Genomic DNA, 7,320 nt, shown 5'->3' on the forward strand with positions numbered 1-7,320 from the left:
GAGGCTGGGGAGGGGAGGGTGGAGGGGTGGGTAAGGAGAGATTGGTTAATTAGTACAAAGTGGTCTGACTTTTTGAAATAAAGTCTGCCTTCCTATTTGTAACTATCTGTGTCAGTGACGCTATCATATGGACAATTTTTACAAAACATAGGTGTCTAGGCCACGTTTGAGCTGAAATGCTTTTGTAAAATGTCTTACAGAATAATCAGAGAACATGTTCTGTCCTACTTCACTTTTCACTGCAGGTGAAAACAGTGCCCCCTCACATTAGAAATATCTTTCTTGTTAGATATACAATAGGGAAATCAATTTCTTAATTAGTCAGTAATCACCTTGAAGGCAGATAATCCATTGACCTAAAAATCATTGTGATTGAGACCCTGAGCATGACTTTCCAAACAGCTGATATTACACAGCCATGACACGAGAAGGGCATTGTGTGAGGCTTGTGCATAACTCAGGTTTCTTTTCACAATTTTCTTTGCTTCCATTTAAATGCTTTAACTGTGGTCTTGCTCTGTGTAGTAGGCTGAAAAATGATACCTCTTTCCCCAAAGGTATCTACATCCTAATTCCTGGAACCAGTAATCATGAATAAAGTGGCTTTGCCGATGTTAAGGATTTTGATGTAGGGAGATTATTCTGGGTGTCCTTGTGGGCCCTAAGTGCCATCGGAAGTGTCCTCACAAAGGAGAGGCAGAGGGAGATTTGAACACAGACAGACCAGGAGGAGGCCATGTGAACACAGAGGCAGAGATTGCAATGATATGGCTGTAAGTGAAAGAACGCTGCAGCCACCAGAAACTGTAAGAGGTAAGGAATGCATTTTTCCCTAGAGGGAGGGTGGCCCTGCCAACACCTTAATCTCAGCATAGTAAACTGATTTTGGACATCTGGGTCACCCTCTGGATTGTGAGAGAATATATTTCTGTTGTTTTAAGTCACCAAGTCTGTGGCTATTTGTTTCAACAGTCAAAAGAAATGAATATAGTCTTGGAGAGTTTACCCTGTCATTCTTGGACAGGTAGTTTATTTATAGATTCATGATTCTAGTATCTTAATGGCACTGTATTTTTTTTTTACTCCTGGAAATTGATTATTAATTTACTTGATATTTTTCATTTGGTATCTCATTTGTGATCCATTTATTCTACTGAGTATTTTCTGTTTGGGCAACTGATGACTAGTAGAGTAGATAAAATGTGTGGGATCATTGGATCTGCTTAAGTGGTTTACAGATATGGGACAAAACATATAAATAAGTAATTTAGAAGACTCAATATTCCAAGAAGGAGAGAGAATATTCTCTGCTATGTTTTAAACGTTTCTCATTTCACTGTTTTACTCCCGTTTCCAGTTCCTGTGAGATAGATAGAGGCACTGTATCTTATCAGCATAAAATAGTGTTCGGTAAGGTACCTTAGAATTGAAATTACACTCTTTAGAGTGACTACTGGTATGAGTTACAGAATATTGTAATTCTGGGCTAAAGTGGGGAAAATACAGTCGAAGTGTCCTTATCCTCTTTAGTCAATAGCAGAATACTGTCAGGCTTCACCTTTACTTCCTCTGCTGTTATTTGGCCATGATTCACTGGGGCTAGCTTGTGAGTTATATGACACTATAATATAGATGTCACTGAGGATAATGTGGGCTTTGAGGGGAGCCTATTTTTACACCAGTTGTGGTACCCAGTGAAATGTTTCAGAAAAGCTAATGGATTTTTAGTTTCAGCCAAAGGTCCTGGAAATATGGATGAAACAAACTGCTAGAAATTTGAAAAATGTTCTTCATAAAAGTACTTCATGAATTTTTATATTAAAAACCAGAGAAATATAATTCTTTTCACAGTCATTGACCTCTCATTGTAACTGCTTCTTATAGGGTATAGTCAGAACTTTATAATCAAGTTGGAAAAACTGAAATGGTTTTCTTTTGCAAAGAATTTCAATACATGCTGTATGTGGCTATGTGTTTGCTACAAGATATCAATAAGCAAATATTCTTTGAAGACTTACAACTTCATAACGAAATTATTAAGTAAATTCTCAATTAAATGTAAATGATTCTATTTTCCCAAAAACCATGGGAGAACTCTCTTCAAAGATAGGTGTATTAGTCCGTTCTTGCATTGCTATGAAGCAATACCTGAACTGGGTAATTTATGAAGAGAAGAGGTTTCATTGGCTCATGGTTCTGCAGGCTTGACAGGAAGCATAGCAGCTTCTGCTTTGGGGAGGCTTCAGGAAGCTTCCAATCATGTCAGAAATCGAAGGGGGAGCAGGCACATCACATGACTGGAGGAGCAAGAGAGAGAGGAGAGAGCTGGTGCCACACAATTTTAAAGAACCAGATCTGGGAGGCTGAGGTGGGCAGATCACTTGAGGCCAGGAGTTTGAGACCAGCCTGGCCAACATGGTGAAACCCCGTCTCTACTAAAAATACAAAAAATTATCCAGGTGTGATGACAGGCATCTGTAATCCCAGCTACTCAGGAGGCTGAGGCAGGAGAATTGCTTAAACCTGGGAGATGGAGGTTGCAGCGCACCAAGATTGCATGACTGCACTCCAGCCTGGGCAACAGAGCGAGACTCTGTCTCAAAAAAAAAAAAAAAAAAAAAAAAGAACCAGATCTCATGAGAGCTCACTCATGATTGTGAAGACAGTACCAACGGGGATGGTGCTAAACCAATCCTGAGAAATCTGCCCCCATGATCCAGTCACCTCCCACCTCAACACTGGGGATTACAATTTGACATGAGATTTGCTGGAGACACTGGTCCAAACCATATCAATAGGTTTGAGTCATTTGTAAATGTACACTGAACACTTAATTTTGTTTGTGGGAAGTACCTAGTACTTCACAGTTTTCACGTGGTCTCTCCCTTCCTTCCATAATTCATTCTAAGGCACTGCAGTAGGTACTGATTGAAGAAAATACGACAATGTCTTTGATATAAAATATTTAATTAAAGCCCTTATGAAGTTTCAGAGATACAAAGCAGTTGTGAGCAAGGTGGGCCTGAGATCAAATTGAGAGAGAAACTTCTCACTTCAGAATGGATCCCCCAAACCTCTCATTATGTTGAGAGATGGGTTATACATGTATAATTTTTATTTGTAAAATAAACCTTTGATAGTGGAAATGATGACAAATAATTATAGGATCCTCTCAAGGGACAATCTGAGAACTAACCAGAGAGATGACTAAGGAATTATGGATTTTATTTTCCAATGAAATCTCTTCTATCACAGTTCCCTGAGAAATTTTATATTGTGCATGTTGAAGAAAATGAAAATCATCTAACAACACACTCTCTGTTGTTCATTTGTTTATTTTATCTAAGAAAAAAACCTCAACTTTTTTTGTACAACTAATTCAATGCAATTATCCTATAAACAGTCAAAAAATGTTCCCGAATAGCATGGTAGACATATATGCTTTATATGATCAGTATTTTAAAATATGAGTAAATACAATTTTATTAATTGAAACTATGATGAAAGCAGATGAAACTATGATGAAAACATACTCCAGCTGAGTATATTTTCTTTAACTGAGGCAATACATATTAACTTACCTACTTAATATACTAAAAATATCAGAAGGTAGTGAAATGATCTTAGATAAAGTTGAAATATGCTAAGCTAAAATAATGAAATGGTTGATTGGGTTGTGGAAAAGGAAATGAAAGATGGGAAATAGAAATTTAGTTTCTTCAAATTTAGAGTAAAATGAAATTTGTGTTCAGAGAAGTAATGTGGATACCTGGTCTCTATCTGGAGGGAAGGAGAGGTGGGATCGATTGTAGGGAAGGTGAGAAATAACAATTTTGGTTTTTTAGAAATCACATGTAAGTGTTTCCTTGCAACTCTCCAGAGGCCATGCCTTTGCTCCATGCTGTGAGTCCTGCTGCTCACTTCTGACTTCCTACTGTTTTGAGTTCTTGACACTGGCACTTCCCAGCTCTCACACTTTGTCAGAAGTCCTGGCTAACCAAGAACCAGGCTGCTGGAGCTGAGATTCTCATTGGATTGTCAGCCAGAGAAGGTGTGATAGAGTGGAAAACGCAGGATTTCGACACAGGAGACCTAGTTTTCAATCTTGGCACTAACCCTTATTAAATCTGTGACCTTGGTGAGTCATTTATCTTCTTTGTGCTTCAGTTTTCTTACTATAAAATGGAAGGACCTCATAGTTTTTTTTTTTTTTTTGAATACTACATAAAATAGCATATATAAATATTACTAAAAGTGATTTGTAAGTGGTAAGAGATCAATCCTTTTTTTTCTTTCTAAAGAACACCTTTTTGTTCAGCCAGTCATTTAATCATCTTCTCTTGGTGGCAGTGCATATTCTAAAGTTTCCCTGGAGATATTACACAAATATTTTATTATTGTAAAATAATAACCGGGCTGGGCATGGTGGTTCATGCCTGTACTCTCAGCACTTTGGAAGGCTAAGGTGGGAGGTTCCCTTGAGGCCAGGAGTTTGAGATCAGCCTGGGCAACAAAGCAGGAGGACCCCATCTCTACCAAAAAAAAAAAAATTAGTCAGGCATGGTAACACCTGCCTATAGTCCCAGCTACTTGGAACACTGAGGCTGGAGGATTGCCTGAGTCCAAGAGTTCAAGCCTGCAGTGAGCTTCGATTACACCACTGCATTCCAGCCTGAGAAACAGTGAAACTCCATCAGAAAACGAAAGAGCAGAATTAAGGACTTGGTATGTGCATATGCCTGCAGGTACATATCATATATTTTGGGGCATATTTTCTTTTCCTTTCTTCTTTTTTCCATACTTTTTTTTTCTCATGAACTGCATAGAGAAAGGTGGATGAGTTAGTTTTCAGACTGGACTAACTTGGGCTGAGGTTAGAGAGATGAGTACAAATTTGGATGTTGGCATAGTGCTGTCAACAGGCACCCCGGACAAACTTTTGTATTTTGTTTTCATTGCTGCAATTTGGTTGTTTTGGTAACTCTTCATTTTTAAGCACCTATTCTTACTTCCTACCATTTTCCATTTTTGCCTCCAGAGAAGCAATACATCATGATGTTTGTGCAGTTGACCAGACCAAGTTATCTCAAAAACCCATTTCCCAAGAGCTAAGAAATGCCTCAGGCTTATGTTTCTCAGGAGGAATTTCCCTGTACAAAGAGGAGTGAGTAAGCCCATTATAGGGTAAGCCAGGATGGGGAAAGACCTTTTCCAACTTCTCTCTTTCTTTAAGTGTGATCCTTGCCAGAATTTGTAGGTGGAGGCCAGGATTTGCAAATGTAGGGAACTGATATCGTATATTTAAATAAATGAATTAGTTGCCAATTTTTCAAATTCAGTAGATTTCCCATCCAGATCTAGATTCAGGTTTATTTTGAAAAAGATCCGCAACATCTCAACAGGGTAACAACTGATGACAAATAACTGCCTTTAGAAGGACAAGTAATCACCAGTTCTCTCTCGTCTCACAGAATTGCTTAAATTACCTGTTTGGGCCTTGTAGGGATCAGGATTTGCCAAACACGCCCTACACTTAGCATTGCTTACTCGCCACCACCTCTCCTGGCCACATCTTCCGTCTTCCTGCCCTGCCATCCACCCACACGGATAAGTTTTTCCAGCAGGGCCCATGAGCTCAGTAAAAACAAGAACCAGTTTCTAGACAAAAAAATAGGGTTTACCATAGCAAACCAATCATATTCAAAACCACACACCATAATTCCAGAAATGCCAGTTCTGTTTTTTGTTTCATTTGAGGAGTGAATAATCTTATTTTGGAAGCTAAAACTATAATTAGAGCATTACAGTGGTAACAGTATTATGGAATCATTTAAAAAGCACTGGAGATGATAAAGAAAGATTGGAACTAAAAGGATGAAAAAAGAAAAATTGGGCAAATTCCCACAAAAAGAAAGCTAGTATAGCTATATTAATTCATTAAAAAATAAAATTTAGGCCGGGCGTGGTGGCTCACGCTTGTAATCCCAGCACTTTGGGAGGCCGAGGCGGGCGGATCACAAGGTCAGGAGATCGAGACCACGGTGAAACCCCGTCTCTACTAAAAAATACAAAAAATTAGCCGGGCGTGGTGGCGGGCGCCTGTAGTCCCAGCTACTCGGAGAGGCTGAGGCAGGAGAATGGCTTGAACCCGGGACGCGGAGCTTGCAGTGAGCCGAGATTGCACCACTGCACTCCAGCCTGGGCGAAAGGGCAAGACTCCGTCTCAAAAAAAAGAAAAAAAAAAAAAAAAAAAAAATTTAAAGCAAAAAATCATTTCTAGGGATAAGGATAACATGTTCAATTCTCTAGAGCCATGCAATACTTTTAGATTTGGATGCACCTAATAACACAGCTTCAAAATATACAAAGCAAAATGACAACTATGGAGAGAAACAAACAAATCAACAATCATCATGAGAAATTTGAACACGTCTCTCTTAGTAACTAACAGCAAAATCTAAGAGAGGCAATTTGAAAAACATATTGACAAATTTGCTGTAATGATCATTCAAGAACTGGAGAATGTATTTCTTTTTAAGAACAATTGGGTTAGTTATAAAAATTGATATAACTTGGGCCATAATGGAAGTCAAAACACATTTAAAGATTAAAATAATACAGAGCATATTTTATGACAACAAATACAGTTAAGTTAGAAATCACGAACAAAAAGATAACTGGAAAAAATTAATATATGTGAAAATTAAGAAAAATTTCTAAATAACCCATGATCAAAGAAAAAATTGTAGCAGAAATAAGAAGGTACTTAGAACAACATCCAAATAAAGACACTACATATAAAAAGTGCAACCAAAGCTGTACGCAGAGGGAAATTTTTAGTCTTCAATTTATATATTTCAGAAAACTTTTAAGTTAATAAATTTGAAAATATAGATGAAATCCTGGAAAAGTATAACTCCCGCAAAGTGACCCAAGGTGAGATAAAAAGGCTTCTTTTATAGTGTTACATAGTGAACACTATGTGCTCAAATAACTTTACCAGAAGTTTTACAAAATCTTTAAGAAATGAATGTCCAATACTGTACACACTTAGAGAATAGAAAAGGAGGAAAAGAGGAGTAGTGTATAAAATAAAAAACTCTTCTAAATCAATAAGCAAAAGACATTCGTATAGAAAAGGAGGCAAAATAACATTTGAATAACTAAAAATATGAAAAATTCTTCAACCTCAACCCCTTCCCTTTCCTCCTCCCCTTTATATATATGCATATCTATGTGTATATATATATATATATATACACACACATATGTGCATATGAGTATTTACATATATATACACATGCACACACATACATATAC

Source organism: Symphalangus syndactylus, chromosome 15 (assembly GCF_028878055.3).
Source record: "Symphalangus syndactylus isolate Jambi chromosome 15, NHGRI_mSymSyn1-v2.1_pri, whole genome shotgun sequence".
Lineage (NCBI taxonomy): Eukaryota > Metazoa > Chordata > Mammalia > Primates > Hylobatidae > Symphalangus > Symphalangus syndactylus.